General features: G+C 37.0%; 1 long non-coding RNA gene across 2 annotated transcripts; it reads right to left on the bottom strand.

Moving 5' to 3' along the window:
- Nucleotides 1–8,583: 8,583 nt before the first annotated feature.
- LOC137573083 (uncharacterized) lies at nt 8,584–11,260 on the bottom strand. 2 transcript variants are annotated; one of them, XR_011031812.1, is made up of 4 exons: nt 11,004–11,260; nt 10,852–10,935; nt 9,168–10,792; nt 8,584–9,110 (listed from the first exon to the last, which is right to left on the bottom strand). It is a non-coding gene; the product is annotated as an uncharacterized lncRNA (long non-coding RNA). The 2 variants fall into 2 exon arrangements; XR_011031811.1 differs by lacking the exon at nt 11,004–11,260 and having other exon boundaries at nt 10,852–10,961.
- Nucleotides 11,261–21,588: the final 10,328 nt, after the last annotated feature.

Genomic DNA, 21,588 nt, shown 5'->3' with positions numbered 1-21,588 from the left:
CCAATTCTTCACGTTGTACATTGATGTTAAGCTACGGCTTCGATGGTTCTACTGGACAAGGCATTTACAAACAGAAATTTCAGGAAAATGACCTTATCGGATTAGACCATTCACTATTTGTTACAACGATGATCCCATTACAATTGGTTGATGAGTTCAATGAAGTCATTTGGCGTAATTCTACTCCACAATCTGTAAGATTTTGTCGGCCATTAAAACTTCAGTTTATTAAGGAAACAACCGAACTCATACTACAAGAAAAATCTAATTTGGATGAACAGATAAAAAATCTTCAAAGTCATTTGTATATTTTCAAAGAAAAAAGGATCCTCGTTGATTATAAGCCCCACATGACGTTAATTGACGGAAAAGTTTTAAACGTGTTAACTGGTACGAATTCATGCCAAGTATGCCCATTATGTGGAGCAAAGCCAAGTCAAGTGCTAAAGACCTTTGACTTCAAATCAGGAATATTTGCTGTTAATTCCAAAAGTCTGCAATATGGAATTAGCCCTCTACATGCATGGATTAGATTTCTGGAGTTTGTATTGAAAATATCATACCGATTAGAAATAAAAAAATGGCGTGTTAAGGGATCTGAAAAGGAAGAAATAAGTCAACGAAAACAGTACATCCAAAAAAGGCTTTGGAATGAAATGGGTCTTAATGTGGACAGTCCCAAACAAAATGGAAGTGGGAATACAAATGATGGCAATACAGCACGAAGAGCTTTTGAAAATGTTAATACTTTCTCAAGCATTTTAAGTTTTGATAAGGAAATTCTTAAAAACTTTTATATAATATTAATTGCTATCTCTTGCGAGTATAAAGTGAACTCCAGAAAGTTTAAGGATCTATGTGAGAAGACATTTAACATGTATTTAGGCAAATATTTTTGGTATCCAATGCCTCCAACTATACACAAAATTTTGGTGCATGGTCATCAAATAATGGACACCTGTATACTTCCGGTTGGAGTTTTGGGAGAAAACGCTTCTGAAGCTCGAAATAAAATTTATAAAAACGATCGAAAATCACATGCTAGAAAGTGCAGCCGGTTGGAAAATATAAGTGATGTATTCAACAGAGCACTTGACTCATCTGACCCACTTATTTCAAGCCTTAATTTAAAAGCACGAGCTAAAGCAAATAGGAAGAAGAAAATACCCACAGAAGTTCTTGAACTTTTAGAGGAACATTCTTACGAATCTTCTAAGACACTTGGAAAGAATGCTGTTTCAACAGAAAGCCAAGAAGAGGAATATGATTCCCAGGATGATGAAGACATTGAAGTTAATTGTATTGAGTTGGAAGAAGAAGAATCAGAAGAAGAAGATAATGAATAAGTTGAAGCATTTGCCCAGGTAAGAAAAGCAAATTGAAAAAATATTTCATTGACCTCTGCTAATCTATTTTGTTTTTTCTAGCAATCTAAATGAATCAAAACTAGCCTTAAACATCTAAGTACATAAATATATTTAATGTTTAATAAAATATATATATAATATATATATAGGTTATAATATAATTAACATAGCATATACACAACGAATATGTAAGCAACAATATTAATTTTAATATTAAAATAAATTTTTAAAAAAGGGCGGAGGTGTGGGCGTGGCCAATTTCAAAATCCGAAATTACTAAAAACTCATACTAATATACATAATAAATTTCAGGCTTCTATCTCTTCAGGGACAATTAATGCCGAAAATTCGGCATTTTTACCCATAGTGCACCGCACAAATGTGTAAAATCGCTCGCCTTACGAAAATACTTGAGTGTTTGTGCACACAAGCTGCAAAAGTGAGTAGGTATTTGTTTTGCATATGTGTGTACACTGTACAGCATGTGCCGGCGCTTGAGCCTCGCAAAAAGGTAGGGTGAAAAGACATACAGTGGCTCACAGCTTATTTCAACCAGCACCCTGAAAAAAGTTTGTGTTCCTATAAAATTTAAACTAAAAGAAGTATCAAAAAAATTTAAATGCAAGTAGTTAGTATTTCAAAATATAAAATATGATTTAATTTATTTTTTAAATGTATTTATAACATTTTAAGAACTTAAAAACTACAATTAGCTAGTAAATTACACTATTTCAACTAATATTTGGAAAAATTTTTAAATATTAATATTTGGTGTGACCACCTTTTTGGTCAACTACCATTTTGAGCCTATTTGGCATCGATTCGAACAACTTTTGGGTCACTTGTGGCGTTATCTTCTCCCATTCCTCGGTTAATGCCATTTTAAGGTCCGATTTATTCGTAATTTTCCTTTTTCGGATATTTGTATCCAAAATGGCCCACAAATTTTCAATGACATCTGGTTTTATCCATAGTCGTTTCAATAAATTGAAGGTTTCCGACGCCGGCTGCCGACATACAGGCCCATACCATAACGCTGCCACCGCCATGCTTTACTGTGGCCTTTAAATTTTTAGCTTGCAGTTCAGTATTGGGCTTTTGCCACACATAAGAAGCTTCATCTGATCCGAAAATATTAAATTTGGACTCATCACAGAATAACACTGTATTCCAATAGGCATTGTCTTTGTGCAAATTGTAGTGAGCAAACTTCAGGCGACACTTCTCATTTTTGTCACTTATAATTGGTTTCTTGCGCGCTACTCTGCCATTGAAGTCATGCTCCCGAAGCACCCGGCGAATCGTTTCTGGGTGGCATGACTTGCCCAGCTCTTCCTCAACTTCATTGGCCACTTTTTGAGCCGATAATCTTGGGTTTTCCTTTATTTTGCGAACAATATAGCGCTCGTCTGATGAAATGAAAATTTTGTTGGGAGCACTTCTACCCTTGTCATGGGTTCTATTTTCGCGAACAAATCGGTAAATGATGCTTTGGACTGTGGAATCACTAAGTCCAACCATCTGCCCAATTTTCCTGTGGAAATGACCAGATTTAAAGTGGCTGAGGACAAGTTCTCGCTGCTCGATGGTTGTGCGTGGTCCCATTTTGCGTAATGAACTTTTGTGCAAGATCTACTCTTAAAATTCATTAGAAATATATTCGACAATACCACTAACCATAGAATACATAGATGCGTCAAACTCAAGTTTTTTTGATTACAAATGCTAGCCTGAGCGTGGAACCCCAGAGAACTTCGGCAAAAGCCGAACAGCGTAGAACCCCAGAGAGCGGCCGCAGTGTCGCTACACATCGAAAATAATTCAGTCTGCCACAGATCGCAGAACGATGAGCGCATGTCTGTGTCGCTGTGCTCTCGTTTTGCATATGTATGCGTACACTCGTCGGTACATGCTCAGGCTTCGTAGTGTGTGTGTGTGACGTGAAGTTGTACAACATCGCATTTCAATAGCTCCCTCAACCAAAATTTTTAATTTTCGACAAAAAAGCGACAATGCGAATAGGTAATGCCTCTGTGAAAAGAATATCAAGAAGTATTGGCATCAGCTTCGTATGTGTCAGGGTGGCTGTGCCGATAGAGTGCTCGCTTGGCGATCGGAATATCACTGGTTCGAATCCCAACTCCGATTATCGTTAATGAAGGTTTTTTTCTGTCTATTTTTTTATTTATATAAAAATAAATAAAAAAATATAAACAAAAAGAAAAAAAAAACAAAATAGAAATAAATAAAAAAATAAAAATAAACAAAAAAAAAAAACCTTCATTAACGATAATCGAGTTGGGATTCGAACCAGAGATATTCCGATCGCCAAGCGAGCACTCTATCGGCACAGCCACCCTGACACATACGAAGCTGATGCCAATACTTCTTGATATTCTTTTCACAGAGGCATTACCTATTCGCATTGTCGCTTTTTTGTCGAAAATTAAAAATTTTGGTTGAGGGAGCTATTGAAATGCGATGTTGTACAACTTCACGTCACACACACACTACGAAGCCTGAGCATGTACCGACGAGTGTACGCATACATATGCAAAACGAGAGCACAGCGACACAGACATGCGCTCATCGTTCTGCGATCTGTGGCAGACTGAATTATTTTCGATGTGTAGCGACACTGCGGCCGCTCTCTGGGGTTCTACGCTGTTCGGCTTTTGCCGAAGTTCTCTGGGGTTCCACGCTCAGGCTAGCATTTGTAATCAAAAAAACTTGAGTTTGACGCATCTATGTATTCTATGGTTAGTGACAATACTGAGAATTGAAGGACTAAAGTATAGAAAAAGAAACTACCGTTGCAAAATAAAATAAAAATTATTAAATTTTTAACTTCTTCTGCTGTCATTGTTTTCGATGGCAAAATCAAACACGCACTGATCAAAGCTAAAAAATGATTTAGTTCAGAATCAAATAGCCCGCCATTTGACACACACACCATGGTGCCTATAAAACACTTGGGTGATATATGTACGTGTGCTTTGTCCACTTGCGTTTATTGCGTACTGTCCTTTTCACACTTTAGCTTTCTTCCTACGTTTACTTTACGTGTGAGTGCAACCGGCACGCTTTAGCGAAAAATACTTGGTTGCCATGCAAAAAGAAAACGGTGCATTGTTGTGAGCGACAGATGGTATTGTCTTCACGCGCAGTACTCACATAATTTTTTGTAAGTGCGTGGTCATAATTTGCTGAGCGGGTGATGAGTGGCACAGGCACACAAATTTCATTGAGTGTGAGTACGGTGGCAAAAATTAACACACTTGCAAATTAAGTGCTTGTGTATAAGGTAGTCTACTCGGCTGCCAAACTAGCTCTTGTATGATTGCAATGAGTGCGAGTGAAATGGCACATAGTACATGAGTGCGACTGAAAGGCACTGCTGTGAGTTGATTAACCTCTTGTTGCCTGTTGGGGTAGAAAATGGCCTACAATAATGAATTGAGACGATGTTATTTTTGTGTTTATAATTTTGAATTTCCAACTAAACGTTGTTTTTGATTCTTAATAGCTAATTTTTTGTTTAAATATTTAAGTCTAAAATAAATTCTAGTTTTTAAATAAAATTGTTTTACATTATTATCAATTTGTACATGTTTAGCAGCAATTAATAATTTTTTTTTTTTATGTCTTTAGTTATTTCAATAGTATTGTGAATATTTTTTATAAATATAGATTCTAAGTATTTTAATGTAGCAGTAAACTGGTCTGACTGCTTTATAAGCCCGCCGTGCGATACCTCATCCACATATGTAGCTAAACCCAGATTGCTTTGAGTCATTAGACAACCTTAATTTTGTTCATCCATGATGTAGTCTGCAGCTATGTATGTTGTTTGCAATCTCTATTTCGAACTCTTTCGACCACCCTTTCCACTTCTCTTCATCGGGCTCATTCTCTTTATTGCCTTTTGGAGTTATGTTGAGATTGAGCCAGCTGTCCTTGCCAACATTTCCGTTACCGGATAACAACTCTGTATTATTGGCTGAACAATATTTAAGGGTTAATAATAAATGATAATAATTAAATGAACACATAAAACAGGACTTAACATAACTACCAACATTCACAATTTTTGCTGAAACAAAAATCTAAACATTTCACAGTTATTATTTTTAAATCAATTATTTGCTAATTAACAAATTGTTTTAGTTTTGTCTTACCTACAATGTATTTTCTTAATCTATACTTAAATTGTAAGGGTGACCAATGGTCATGTTGTCCAACCTTCGCCCGCATGGCTCCGAAAAAATTTTCAACAATTTCTTGATTCAGACGACTTGTCAATATATACTCAATTCCGTACTTTTCATTGTAACAAGCATGCAGTCCATCAAGAGATGCATTGTTTATTAGTATCCCTTTTGGAATGGGAACCTATGGGTCTTGCCGCATATCCTATTACTCATAATCTGAGACATCTGTTTTAAAATGTCTCTTTGCAGTTCGAGCTGCTTGCCATGAGGCTGAGTAGTTTCGATGGAGTTGGACGTTGACAGCTTTGAACTTAAAAGTCGAACCAATCGTTGAGGAGTTTAAATAAATCCGAGGTTTCGACTGCATTTTTAACTTGATAGCCTAAAGAGTAGCAGCGTCTGATGGCACTTGTATTCGAAAATAATTGTGTTGCCTTTTGATTGGCAAAAAAGCGAACATTTAAATATCATCTTTCGTGTAGTTTTTTTATTAATTCATAAAGAGTTGGCACGTCCATTCTGGTATCATAGTCGAAGAACACTGGTTGCTTCCACGATTTTTTCACTCCACGAACCATCGCAAGTTGCACGTATTCGCTTGGCTCGTATACAACGTCCGCCGAGCTGTTGTACTCGAATGTACCAGCAACCTTCATTTCGTCGAATGCCAATACGCAAAGCTTATCTGCCGTTTCCATGTCCATATTGTCCATAAGATCGATGACCACATCCAGGCAACCAGTCTGTATTTCCACGTTTGACAACCACTTGTATAATGTTGCCCGACAAGGTAATGGAAATCCTTTTTTTACAGATGGTTATATGCCCTAGGTCCTGCGGTATGGAGGCACATAGCCCATGATATGTCATCTGAATTGAATTCTGACCTTTTTCCACCACTCTTTAAAATTTGTATTTGGGTCTGAGTGAAGATGGTACTTAAAGATTTCTCTAACTGGCCTGCGTCCTCTACGAGCTTACGTAAGCTCTGTACTTCATCCTCCAAAGCACGAATCTTTTGCCTCAGAGTCTTTATTTCTATGGACGTTGAATGATTTATCACTGTGTCCCTACAAGACAGATTCATTATGTTTACACATACATACATACATATGTACAAAAAGAAATATATGTATGTACATACATATATATTTTCAGACGCCAAACTTACTCAGTTTCCGTACTCGCATTAGCATAGCCTTCTTTAACACTTTCATCCTCATTCTCTCTTTGCCGAACGGCATCATTGCTTAAACGTCTCTTCTTATAAATCTTCCCCTTTGGAGCAGTCCTCCACTGAGACCTCATTAAAATGTGTATCACATATTTGTGAATTTTTGCTAAGGCTGCACCCCAGGCTTTCCTCCCACAGCTTTCTCTTCACATAGAGCTGGGAAACTATCGATGGTACTATCGAGGTATCGAATTTTTGCATTTTTGAGACACCATCGATAGTTTTTTGTCACTATCGATAGTATTGAGCACTTTTAATAGCTACACATCACTTGAATTGGCGCAAAAAGCAAGTACTGGCTGCTGCAAATTGGGTAAGATAAATGAATAAATAAACTTTAAATGTAACAAATTTACTATAAAAATCCATTTTAGATAAAATCCAGTGTGGGTTGGTGGTTTTGAGCATGGAGAAATATTTGAAAAACCTGAAAAGAAAGGGTAAATACATAAATCTATTTACTGAAAATTTTTTGCTGATATTTGTACCTATATCTATAAATATGCGTAGACAACGAAGAAGCAGAACATATCAGCTCAGATGAGGAAAATAAGGAAACAAAAAGGTCTAGACTTGAGAAGTCAAAAGTTTGCCCTTTTTTTGCAAAGTCCAATGACGGTAAGTCGGCGAAGTGTCTTTCGTGCGAAAAAGTGTACCAAACCAGCGGAAACACGTCAAAACTCTTTGATCATATGAAGCGTGTGCATCCAATAATAAACGTTGGAGATTTACCGGCGTCATTACCAAGGATTGATGCTTTTGTCACTACAAAGTATGATGCGAAAGACTGATACTGACAACTGCGCTCACATACATACGTATACAGACATTTACTTGACAAGAATTAGTTCGTAACTCCACGTCAAACGGTGCTGATAAATGTATGTAAATAATGTATGTTACAAAAAAAAAAAAAAAAATTTGTTAAATGTCACATAATTGTTAAATGTTCTTGTATTTTATTGTAGTTGCCCTGAAGACGGTTGCCGCTGCGCAACCGAAATATATCGGAAAATATATAAAAATAAAAATTTTTGTGTGTTACCTTTGAAATAATCTTCTTTTGTAAGATTGACCTCGAGCCGGTTTAAATTCAATTTAAATTTCAATAGGTCGCAATCTCTAACCAGATAACACTAACGGAAGGCACGCCGTTATTTTTGGAATTTTATTCCAAAAAAACCCTTTTTCTATATGGTACAATATACCGTGTATAAAAAGAAACAGGTCTTGAATTTAGTTTGTTAAGGGCGAAGCTCTTACACTAATATTTCATAGCGCCTAAGGGTAATGCACAAAAGGTGGTCTTCGGTATTGTAGGCTTCGCCAGCTTTTTTCGCTTCATTTAGTTGGCAATGTAATTCCCAACTAGTTTTAGCGTTGAAGACATGGTATGGCTATTGCAATTCTGGAGTTCTTTAGCAAAGTCTGCTGATGATAGAACTTGGTAGTTCTTGAAATAGCTATTAGAGCTGGGAATCCATCGATGGTTGCTCCACTCGATATTTTTTCCATCGATGGAAAAAACCATCGATACTATCGATGGTTCCATCGAAAATTTAAACGAGTTATTCAACATATATATTTTGGTGTCGTTTTTCAATATTACAAAGTTTCAAATATTCGAAAAGGGACAACCAAAAGTATCAGAACTCATGACCTTGCCTATAATCATCGTTACGATTTATCTAGCGTATAATTTAACTACTATAAATTTGCCCTTTATAAATTAATTCAACCGAAAATATATTAAAATGATTTAAGCTTGTAATTTCTGAATGTTCTTTAATATAAAAACAAAAAAGGTGACTTCTCGTCCTAAATACTACAAAACAAAAGGTGATTTCAAAACTTAATGCTAATGAGAGGTTCTTATTGTACTCTTAAATACTACAAAACAAAAGGTGATTTCAAAACTTAATGCTAATGAGAGGTTCTTATTGTACTCTTAAATACTACAAAACAAAAGGTGATTTCAAAACTTAATGCTAATGAGAGGTTCTTATTGTACTCTTAAATACTACAAAACAAAAGGTGATTTCAAAACTTAATGCTAATGAGAGGTTCTTATTTAAAAAAAAATCAATTCGTTCCAATATCACAGTTATTTTAAAGTAGCCATTGATTTTTGTTAATAAAAACCAATGTGTTCACTTGTTTAGGTTTTAAACATGCTCTCCGTTCCGTCACAATAGCTCCTGTTTTACTAAATGTGCGCTCTGATTCAGCTGAACTTGCTGGTATACACAAGAATTTTATTGCGCATTGTCCAAGTGCAAATAAATGTTCCTTGTTAATCTGTATTGTAGAAAGTACAATTATGAAAGTTGTTAAAAAAAACTACACTTAACTTACCTGCCAATATTGGAGCGGATCGCTGTCATGAGGAGCATTGCGCTGCTCCATATATTGGCGAATGGTAATAATTGAGTCCGCCCGTGAACTTTTGTTTTTTTCTTTTATTTTTCCTGCCATGCATTTAAATAAAAATGGAGTCTCCTCATCATTCCTTGGCAGTTCCTCTGTGGAGTTTTTAGATCTCACGCCCTGTATTACATTATGAACCTCTCCCTCCAACATCAACATGGCCTGCTGGGCATTTGACGGATTTTGGAAACCCTCCTTTTTGAAGCGTGGGTCAAGAAGAGTTCCAAGGCGTGGTGCTGATCTATTCTCATATGAGAATAGCCTTTTTTTTACGTTGCTCTGTAAAAACTCGCAAGTTTCTCTCCCTACAGGTGTTAACATCTGCTCATGGAGCTCTTCCAAACTTTGCGATAAGGCGAAAATTGCAGGAGCAATTAATGAAATTGTAACGCCCTTTGCAGCAGACGCATGTTTTGTGGCTTTTTCGAACGGTTCCAAAAGCGAGCACAAGTCCTTCAAAATCCGAAATTGATCCTCTGACAGTGGAATCGGAGCATTATGACATCTTAAAAGGGTGCCAGTTAGGGGCTCCCTTGTCCGCAACACTCTCTGAATCATTTGTAATGCGCTGTTCCAGCGAGTAGGGACCTCTTGCAATAGAGAGCAAGGATTTTCGGTGCCTTGGGCATTTTTGAACTTTGCATAAGCAATAGCGCTACTCTTAAAGTAGGACACTATTCTTTTTGTGATTTTTAAAACGTTTTGCACATTTTCCAGATTTAAAGCATCTTGCACAACAAGATTAAGAGTGTGCGCAAAACACGGTAAGTGTTTCTTTTTCAATAATTCGCACGCTTTAATCATAGATGCTGCGTTGTCGGTCACAATGGTGTGCAGTTTGTCGAACACTTTCCACTCATCGCATATTTCCCGCAATGTGTTGGCAATATTTAGACTTGAATGGTTTGTCTCATCCATTAGTGGCTTTGTAGATAGCACTGCCGTCTTAAGCTCGAAATTTAAAATAAAGTGACACGTTACAGTTAGATAACTAACATTTGCACGAGATGTCCATGCATCTGTTGTGATAGCGCACGAGTCAACGGAGTCAAGAATGCCCTTCAATTTCTCCGTCATACTCTCGTTCATATTTTTAATATGCGTGTCCCGCAGAGTTTTTCGACAGGGCATGACGTATCTAGGGTCCACCACCCTCATCAAGTTTCTAAATCCAATATCTTCGACAACGCTAAATGGTTGCAAATCCGTTGCGACCATTGCAGCAATGGCTTTGTCAATTGCTTCCTTTTTGGAAGATGTTGGACCGTAAACGTCTGTCCGTGTTAAATATCGCTCTAACTGAGAAGACGTATTTTCGTTATTAACTTGCTGGGCAAGAGGATGGGCCCGTTTTAAGTGCTCTAACAAGTTGGACGTGTTTCCGCTTGTCTTGTATTCTTTGCCACAATAATGACATTTTGCAAGTTGTTTGTTTGGCAATTTGTCAAAATGTGCCCACACTGCGGAAATACACTTTTTGCGCTTAGGCTCCGGTTCAGATTTTGAACAAGATGGTTCATTTGATGATGTTGGAGAGGGATCATGATCTTTTTCTAAAAAAAAAAAAATTCTTAAAAATTGTCCTGTAATTGTTTCTTTTTAAAATGCTTACGGGATGAGGTCAAAAACTTGTCCATTTTAAAAGAGGAACTGCCAGGGTTAAAAATGTACTTTAATAGAGTAAAAGTAAGTACACCTGTATGTAAAGAAAGGCAGAAAAAATTAATAATAACAAAATCTTACTATATATTGCAAATTACTTACACACGTGTTGGAACCAAAAAGAAATTCGATATATCGACATCGAAAAATTTCCATCGATTTATCGCACTCCATCGGTTCCATCGATAATATCGATGGTGCCATCGATGGTTTTCCCAGCTCTAATAGCTATACAGACAACCTGCTCACCTTTTTGTGTGTTACCTTTGAAATAATCTTCTTTTGTAAGATTGACCTCGAGCCGGTTTAAATTCAATTTATAAAAATAAACTTAAAAACAATGTTTCATTTTTATTTGGAAAAATAAAATGACCTAAAGCCTGATCAAATTTTTATATAACAACACAGAGGTCGCAAAAACTACCACAAAAAAAATAATTATGAAATTAATAAGAAACGATATTTTATAGATTTTTATGTTGATTCTTGGCATCTACCAACTTCAAAAATTCTTTTTTCATAGAAACTGACAATTTTTGAAGTAACTCTGGCTCTAAAGAACGCCACTACCTAAAAATCGATATTTTCAGGTCCTGTATGTTCTCATAGGTCCTGTTGTTGCTATAGACGTGCCATTATACCCCAGATATTTTCTATTGGGTTTAAGTCCGGTGAGCCACCAAACGACGATCCAAAAACGATTTGGTTTCGCGACTAACGTGAATTCCTGCATTGTCCTGCATGAAAACGTGTGGAATCTCTCTATTTTCATTTAAAAAGGGGATCAAACTGTTGTCTAAGACCTGTATGTAATCACAGCTTTTCACTTTGGAGCTGGTACACTGCAAGTCTAACGTTCCAAACTTGTTGAATGCTCCTCACACCATTACTGAACCGCCACCAAAATTTCTCTTTGATAAATTAAGAGGCTCCTTTCGCAGATCGCGCCAATAATGCCGGAAACCATCGGGACCATCGAGATTAAACTTTTTCTCATCAGAAAAAATAACCTTATTTAAAATAAAAACATTAGACATATGCAAGAGTTCAATGCTGCATTTTTATACCAAGTCCCAGTTTGTATCCAAGTTTCGTTGGGCACATTCGATCCTTGCAGCTTTAGTGTACGCCAAACAGTCATGCGGGACACTTTTTTACTGGCAAGTGCTGCAAGCCGGGAACATGACGCAGATGAATTGATCGCTTTATTGATAATAAGCCGTTTGTCGCGTGAACTTAAAACTGTTTTCCGACCACTACTCCGTTTCTTGCCATAATCATCCGGATTCTTCAAAAAATTTGCGATTGCGGTGCGACTGCGTCCAATTTCTCTGGATACTTTGGACGCAGTCCAACCAGATTTCGAATAAGCAAGAATGCTTCCCTTTTCCTGCTCCGAAAGTAATGTAAAGCGACCCATTTTATTTATTTAAGTCTTGAATAAATTTTTTTTAGTTAATCTCTACTAACTAAACTTAACTTTTCTTAATGTGTCTTATAATTATGATACAACTGCAATCAGACAAAATTCTTCCATTTCCACGAAAAACTAACGGTGGTATTCCAGAGAATGCTAAAAATAGCAAGTAACGGTAATATTTTGCAGCTTATGCTTTGATCTATCTATCTCAATATTTGTTTTTGTAAAATTCCAAACAACATGTAATTGGCGATGAAATGAAATCAAATTTGTTGACTGTCTTATTATTTTGATACGCACCTTATCTACAAATAAATTATTGTCGGAAACCAATCACACTGCACAAAATATCAAGGACACATTGGTAACTGTATTTAACAAATGGAAGATTTCGTCGAAAATAGTCGCAATAGTGACAGATAATGCTGGTGCGATGGTTAAAGCGTGCGATTTACTTAAAATTCGAAATATACCCTGCTTCGCACACACAATAAACTTAGTTGTGCAGAGCTGTCTTAAGCTAGATTGCTTAGCGGATATATTTACGAAATGTAAAACCACTGTCACATATTTTAAATCCAGCTCTACAACATACAAAAAGCTGAAAGATTACCAAGATGGGGACATTAAATATAGTCTAAAGCAGGAAGTTCCAACTTCATGGAACAGCGCGTATCATAGGATACAGAGAATTTTAAAAACGCACGAGGCTATTGGAAAAGTTTTCCTAAACACTTCAAAAGCCCCACAACCATTCACTGTGGACGTACTGGAAATATTATCCGACTTATCAAACTTATTGGCGCCATTTGAAAGTGCGACGACTCAAGTGTCATCAAATACAAATGTTACCATATCTCTGCGCATACCAGTAACTTGTGGTCTGTTGCTCAGTCTTGAGTCAACTAAGACGAGCCTTAAAACTAGTGAGGGTGTAGCAGCCTGCACATATTTATTGAATAATATATTAATGAGGCTGTCCAAATACTAAGAGCTTTTTTTGCGGTGAATCGCTACTTTGATGGATCCGCGATTTAAAAAACAAGGGTTTAGTTCTCCATTCAACGCTTCCCTATCTGAAAAGTTTTTGGAAAAAGAGATGACTATTTTTAAAAATTCAAAAGAAGATTTCGCAGTCCATTCAGCAGAGCCACCAACACCAGTTCAAAATCGGCAGTCTCTATTTACTTTTGTAAAAAAAAATATTAAAGATTTGCCGAGGACTAAACGATCAGACGCTATTGTTGACCTCCGACAATATTTGAATTTAAAGCATTCGGATGAGGACGGGATCTACGTCCTACAATACTGGAGGGTCACTATAAAAATTTACATTAAACATTAAAAATAATATATATATATAAACAACGTTTCTTTAATTCCAGCATTATGATTCTAGTATAAAGAATCTGGTAGCTAAATTTCTTTGTGTACCTGCAACATCAACAGAGCTGAGCGTATGTTCAGTAAGGCTGGGCTAATAATCAGCAACAGGAGAGCTTCGCTTAAAGCAAATAACCTGGATACTCTTCTATTCCTACAAAGGAATGCTTGGATAGAGTGATTTTTTGTTTTGAATTTTTATTTTAAGACAGTTGATCTCATTAAACTGTGAAGACTGACAAAATATGATTTATTTTTTTGGTTTTCTTTTTTTTTTTTTTGTAAAACAAAATGAAGTTTAATTTGATTTTTTTTTAAGAGAATTGATCTCATTAGATCTTAATGTCTAATGACAAATTGTTAATTTGACTTTTTGTAAAACAAAATGAAATTCATTTGATTTATTTTTTAAGAGGATTGTTTTTTTTTTTTTTTTTTTTTGGTTTTTTGGAAAACAAAATGAAATTTTATTTTCTAAGCAGATGTTTTATACTAAATTCATGTTTAAATAATTAAAAGTTGCTTGTAATTTCATTTTGCAAAGTTTATTTCCAACATTATTATTTCTTACAAAATTAGCTTGAGTATCAAATAATGGGCTTGAGTAAAAAACGATAGTATCGATAGTATCGAATTTTTGCTCTCAAAACATCGAAAATATCGAATGGGACCACTATCGAAAGCAAAGGCAGCCGAGCAGACGACCTTACGAAAGCACTCGTTTTGCCATGCCCCGGACTATGGCCTAGAGGTGGGCATGGGCTGGGCTTTGTCGGGTACAGGTGGGTACCCGCGGTTACCCGTGGGTATGGGCTGGAAAATCTAATTTCGGGTTGGGTGCGGGCGGGTATGGGTTAGGACGCTCAACCCGAAAATAAATTTGAATACATAAAAACGGAATCGTTAGATATTTAAATATTTTTCTTTCTCAACTTCGTGTACACTATCGATTACGTTTGTTATCGATTATCTCAATCAGAATTATCATCACCAATACATATATATGCTTTATGGTATGAAAAACTAAAAAAAACAATGTAAAATTGAATTATTCGATTCAAATGTTATAGAACAATTTAAAAAAAAAAACTTTAAATTCTTTGGAATTTCGTTTTCAGCCAACATCAGTACATTTAGTTGGATTATTTTTAAACCCTCCATTCAAAGAATTTAGTTTTTTACCTGAAGAAAAAAAAATCATGTTTTGGAGACCGTCAAAAGCATGATGAATGAAATTTTGAAATCACAAGCGACACAGATGACGACTCAAAAATTGAAAACACTTCGCCAAATAGCAATAATGAATTTCAAGAGGATTTCGACAAAAATCAACCAAAACAAATGAAACTTGACAAAAATCCTATAGATTTAGAAATTGATAAATATTTTGCCACAACTACTCGTTCAAACATGCCAATTTTAGATTTTTGGAAACAGGCAACTGACTTGAAATTATTGCAAGTGGTGGCCAAACAAATATTATGCATACCTGTAAGCTCTGCCACAAGCGAGAGAGTTTTTTCATCGTCGGGAAAATATTAAATGAAAGGCGCACAAGATTGTCAAGCGCAAATCTCGATATGTCACTTTTTCTTTACAAAACTTTGTAATTTAAATTTGGATTTTTTATACCTATTTATCCTTTATAAAAAATGTAATTTAAGTGCTGTTTTGAAGAAAACATAGGAAATAAAAAATTTTATTTTGTATTAAAGTTTTTTTTATTTTTTTTCGGGCGGGCGGGTTGGGTTTCGGGTTACAAAATTTTTTTAGCATTCGGGTACGGGTAAAATTTTCCTCTTCGGCCCATGGGCTGGGTCGGGTTGGGTTGAAAATTTCGGCCCATGCCCACCTCTACTATGGCCTAGCTCTGCCGCAACGCTGTCGTCTCACATACACTGTAAATGCTCGTGTAGGTTCGGCAATGGTACTTCGGAAACAATTCGACTCGTGCTTGTCAGAAAAAAATTTTTCTAAAAAAAAAAAAAATTGGTCCACATGTCAAAACTACACTTAAAAAATATTCGTTGACAAATGGAAAACATTTCTCTTGATTGACAATTATAATTCGATGTGCAATGCGTAATTTGCTTTCAAGTTAAAGCAAGAAAAAGTTTCGTACTTCGTGTTTGTTGCCACACACACAAATGCAAAACCAAATTTTTGATTGTATGCGTGCCTAACCCTGAATGGCTAGATTGCATAAAAAGAACAGCTAGGGTTGCCCAGTCGTCATCAGACCCAGCAAATGATGTCAAGGGGGCCGAGGGAGTAGCAACTAGAGAGCTGCTCGGCTTCACTCAATACATATAAAGAAATGAATGGACTCGAATTGAATTGAATTGAGTGAGTGCTTGCTAACACTAGAGTGAATGTGTGTGAGTGTGAATGTATATTGCTTCTCATAACTCACAGCATCCAACGAAAAAAGTTCGAATGATTGAAGTATAAAACCGAATGAAAAATTTGGCTAACACAATTCGAATTCGAATTCATTCGAGTTATAGCTTACAAATTTTGTACAGTCATTCCGTTTGTGTCGTTGAAAAGATCTTGACCCATTGGCTTGGTGGAATTTGCATGTAAATTTTTTTCCTCTGCTTTATAAGACAAGTTGCAAAATATTCTGTATTCCAGCGAGCAGCGCAGCTTCGGAACGAACATTTTCCAACGCTAGAAATTTGATTTCAGAAAAGCGTTGTCTTATTTCTAGTAACTCAGAAAATATAAATAAAATTATGTTCTTGCATTCCAATATAAAATAGAAATAAATGTAATAAAATATATGCAAAAAAAAATAAGAGTTTACATTTCATTGGTTTTTGTCTCTTTCTCTCTTTCTTTTCTATTATACAAATAAATGAAATGAAAAACTACTTGGCAACTCGAATCCATTCGAAACCAACTCACTTTTCTTTACCTGTCACAATTCATTCAATTCTCTTTTGTGTTTTAGCTTTGTGTGTATGAGTCCTGTGCTAGAGCACTCACTCACTCATACTTTTTCGGCCTCGCACTCGAACTCACTCAACTCATTTTGAGCATTGTAAATTTGAATAAGGTTTTTGACTACTCATGCAGCTCTCTAGTAGCAACATCATCAGGCCGGCAGCCAGTAAGATGTCTTCAGGCGGCTGCGCGCATATTATCTGTGTGGTCGTCGCCAAATACAAGAATCTCCCTCGGACCCTCTATTGTTTGTTATATGGAAGTGGGCGGAGGCTGGCCTGGTGTTGGCAAATAGACGTTTAGAGCCAAGCAGTGAATTAGATGACAGTCTTGCCTGTGAAAAAGATAATTTGTTAGTTTTACGGTTTGTAGCTGTTCTTTTGTCGTATTGTTTTTAGAGATTTGCAGCTGCCCATCTTTGCTTTTACTGTCATCTTTACATTTACAATTGGGCATTGGTGTAGGAATAAGAATCCTAATAGAGTACACGTCATTATCATCAGAGTCGGATGAAAGATCAATGATATTTAGTCCCATTTGTTGAATCAGAAAAGTTTACATATTTTTGCTGCCAGCAGCCATTAATTGGTCATCAGTTAATATGGATTCCATTTTCTTTTCCTCATCAGTGGTAGAATTTTTTGTTGAATATGCAATGGTTGATCAGCAAGAACTCTTTTAACTGTTTCTCTGGTCTCAGTGCCTTCTTTTAGGCCGACTTTTAGCATCTTAATATACCATCTGGGGATTATTGGAGCTGGTCCATCTTTAAGTCTCGCTTGCCTCGGCAGTTCTTATTTCTTGTCTTCATCTTCGCGTATTAGTTGGTCATCTTCTGCTTTTTGTATTTTAATTAGTGTTGGAATATTGGGTATTCCATTTTCTCGGCAAGTTTAACGACATCCCCCAATATTGGGAGTTAGAGATTTTTTTTTGTATGTTGTTAGTTGCGGATCCAAGAAGAGTACCAGTTGTTTAGCGTATCTATTATCATGACAGCAGAGAAAAAAGAATAGTCGTTCATTAGCAATGGAATAAACCTCCTCAACAGATTTAATATTAAAGTTGTCCCTGAGTATTTGATTGGTGGTGTATCTAGGTGCCCCAGTAATACGTCGGCAGCGCTTACTGCCAGATTGAGACACCATTTGTTTAAACAAAAGGACTTTACATTCCGTAGGTAGCTTGCTGGATTTACCTATTAGCCAGTTTAGCTTAAATTCAACGCGTCTATCCCGTGTTTTGAGGTATTTAACATGAGTAGTCATTCCCAATTTACGTTCCAGATGAAGGCCTAAATATCTATTACATGATTTATTGGATATTTTGTGGAAATTAATTTTCGGCGCTAGAGATTAAATGCTTTTTGTGATTGCTTTTCTAGTACAAAGAACAGGAACAGTTTTCTTTACATTTGTGGAGACACACCATTTGTTAGCCCAGTTCATAAATTTGCCGAGGTAAGAATTAGAATTAGCAGCATACAAGGCATGTTTATGTTCAGAAAGAATGACGGTATGATCACTGTAACAACTCGTAATTTATAGTTTAATTATACTTTATTTAAATATTAATTTATTCTTTAGTTCTTTGTACATCTACACTTGTTCGCTGTCACGCTCCAAGTCCCCGAGCGTTGCCACCTTACGTCCGATATCTCTTCGATACTCGTTATCGGTCTGGCAGGGTTGCCGCACCTCCCCTTTTCTTATAAGCTTCAGTTTTAACCCGGTCTTTGGTTTCTCTGGAGTTGAACGTCGAGTCGAAAGATACATTTGCTCTGAAGATGGATCGGAGAGTATCACTTGAGATTGATCAGGAATCACTAAATATGGTGATGAGTGTATTAAGCGTTGAGAATCAGTCTGCGTTAGTGCGTCCTCATTCGAGTTATTAGGCGGCCCCTCATTCGACGGTATCTTCTTGCAATGGCTCACGTTCCGTCTGACTTTCCTCCCATTTCCAAAAAGCTCCACTTCATTTCCATTCCTTTCAACAACTTTATACTCCGTTGTTTCAAAGTTGGGTGTCAATTTGGAGCTTGATAAACCTTCATTCCAGTTATCGTCTTTAAGATGTGAGACAGCAGTTGATATCTCTCGGTCCACAACACTTGTTTTTGCCATTTCTGGTATAGCAATTGCTTTTGGTGTAGCACAAGAAACAATTTGACAGATGTTATAGTCACCTCCTTTATCGAAAGAATCGCATGACTGAGCCTTACAAAGTCTTGATATTGAGTCGGCAATGTTCTCCTTTCCAGGGCGATATGTAACCTTGAATTTAAAAGCCTGTAGCCTCAAAAGCCAACGTTCTATTCTCGCCGGGGGTTTCGATGTTGGTTTGAAGATCGCCTCCAGTGGTTTATGATCAGTGACGAGTTCAAACTCCAAACCCGCAACGTAATAGAAAAATTTTTCAACAGCCCAAACTAGCGCCAGACTTTCTTTTTCGGTTTGCGAGTAGCGCTTTTCCACTTCCGATAAGCTCTTACTAGCGAAGCTAATGATAACTGATTCGTTTCTCTCATCAAATTGTAACAAAACACCACCAAGTGCTACCGGACTTGCGTCTGCAATTATCTGCGTGCGTCTATTTGGATCAAAATATGAAAGTTCCGGGATACGAGCTAGCCGATTTTTCAAGTTAACAAACGCTTTTTCTTGTTCGCTCGACCACACGAATTTGCTATTGATTTTAAGTAGTACTCTTATTGGCTCTGTAATATGCGACAAATCGGCGATGAATTTTCCAACGTATGTAACCAGTCCCAGAAAGCTTCTCAGTTCCTCCTTTGTTTCAGGTGGTCGAAAATCCAAAATCAATTTCACCTTCTCTGGATCTGCCGCAATGCCGTCACTCGATAAGATATGTCCCAGAAATTTAAGCTCTTTTGCCTTATACACGCATTCATCTTTGTTTAACAGAACACAATTAATCTCAAACAGATTCAACACTTCTTGTAACGCTTTATCGTGCTCAGCTTCAGTTCTTCCAAAAATTATTACATCGTCCAAATAGTTATGTGCCAAGATCTCCGCCATCACCCGTTGAAAAATCTCTGGTGCCGAATTTAAGCCAAAAAGAAGACGTTTATATCGAAACAGCCCTTGCTGTGTCACGAAAGTTGTTATTTCGCGGCTGGATTCATGAAGTTCAAGCTGATGATAGGCATCCTTGAGGTGCAGTCTTGAAAACCATTTCGCACCCCTGGCTTTTGTCATAAAAGTTTCAAAGGTTGGTAGTGGATAATTTTCCCGTTGGATAGCCCTGTTTGCCATCCTCATATCAACGCATAGCCTTATTTCGCCGCTTTCCTTGAACGCAATTACCACCGGCGAGATCCATGCACTCGGACCCCTTACTGGTTCTATTATGTCACGATCACAAGCGTCTTTTATCTTATCTGCCACTTTATCTTCAAATGCCACTGGAACCCGTCTCATAGGTTGGTGCACTGGTTTCACGCTGGAATCAATGGCCAATTTTATCAATCTGCCTTTTATTTTTGAAAACGGCAATGAAGTCTCAATACGGCAAACCCTAACGCTAGGACCTTGAGTTGAATGGCCGTTTTCTTCCCCAGAAGCGATTGACTACCCTTTTCTATTACGTAAAATGTAGCAATAATTTCTTGGTTCGTTTTCACACTTATTGATGCTTCAAAAACGTTAAGAACCCTGAGCGGATCTTCAGTCGCGTATGCTTTAAATCTGTCAGTCGTCTGGGATCTCATATTCCAGATAACAGCGTTGCTATTACACAACATTTTCCAATGCTTCTCACATAATAAATTCGCAGGTGATCCTGAATCAATAATCATTCCGATTGACACACCTCCAATGTTACATCTAATGTTGTCATCATTTCTTGCCGAACCATCAATTCTAAAACACTCCAACTCTTTGTCCTCATCATCATCGCTTTTCACTTGATCTTCGACGCTTTGAACATTTGCATATACCTTGCGCCTCTTTGGATTGGAGTATCCTCCCGTGTCCGAAGATCTCTTTGAGTTCCGAGTTCTACATTGTCTGGCAAAATGACCAAGCAAATTGCAGCGTTTGCAAACTTTATCCCGCGCTGGACATCTTCCATTATTAGCATCATGATCCTCAAGCCCACATCTGTTGCAAGCCTTAGGTGGATCTCGCCCGAAACGTTTCCTTGCGAAAATTTTGTTGACGCTGTCGCTTACCTCTTCACCCAGCATAGTTGTCGAGTGCTTATTTACTTGCTCATGGACCTGACAAGCATCTATTAGATCACTCAGCTTTTGCTCTTTCTCTAAAAATCTTTTCTTCAAGTCATTTGAAGCCCATGAGTCAATTATTTTATCGGCAAGACAAATATCTTCAATTTCTGCCTTTGTTGTGCCATATGAACACTTTGCAAGTTGTTGTCTCAGACGAATTACATATCTGTTGAATGTCTCGCCTTCCAATGGGGACAAATTCCTAAAAAGGTGTCTCTCGAACGATGAATTCCTTAACGGTGCAAAATATTTGTCCAGTTTGCCCACTAAAACCTTGTACACATCATTGTTTTCTTGAGCATCATACTCAACTAACGCTCCGGGAATGTTGTAAATTATCTTTTGCAGTTGGGCCACCCAAATGTAAAAGCTTGCTCTTTTAGATAATATTTGTTTTTTATGTTGAGCCGACCTTTTTTTGAGATTTATGCTAGAAATAAGTGGATCGGAGGAGTCCATTGATCTTAAGAATACATCTAACAAGTTATTAGCGCGAGAGTTTTGACGAGCATGTAATTTTCTATCTCGTTTGTACAATTTGTTTCTTGCTTCAAAAGCATTTTCACCAAGGCAACCCACAGGTAGTACTGATGTTTCTATAATTTGCGATCCATGTACCAAAATTTTGTGCAAAGTGGGCGACATTGGATACCACGGGAATATTACCATATACATAGTAT

The sequence above is a fragment of the Drosophila tropicalis genome, unplaced genomic scaffold (genome assembly GCF_018151085.1).
Source record: "Drosophila tropicalis isolate 14030-0801.00 unplaced genomic scaffold, ASM1815108v1 contig_108, whole genome shotgun sequence".
NCBI classification, from domain to species: domain Eukaryota; kingdom Metazoa; phylum Arthropoda; class Insecta; order Diptera; family Drosophilidae; genus Drosophila; species Drosophila tropicalis.
The sequence above is the reverse complement of the archived record's forward strand: the minus strand, read 5'-3'. Positions and strand labels throughout refer to the sequence as shown.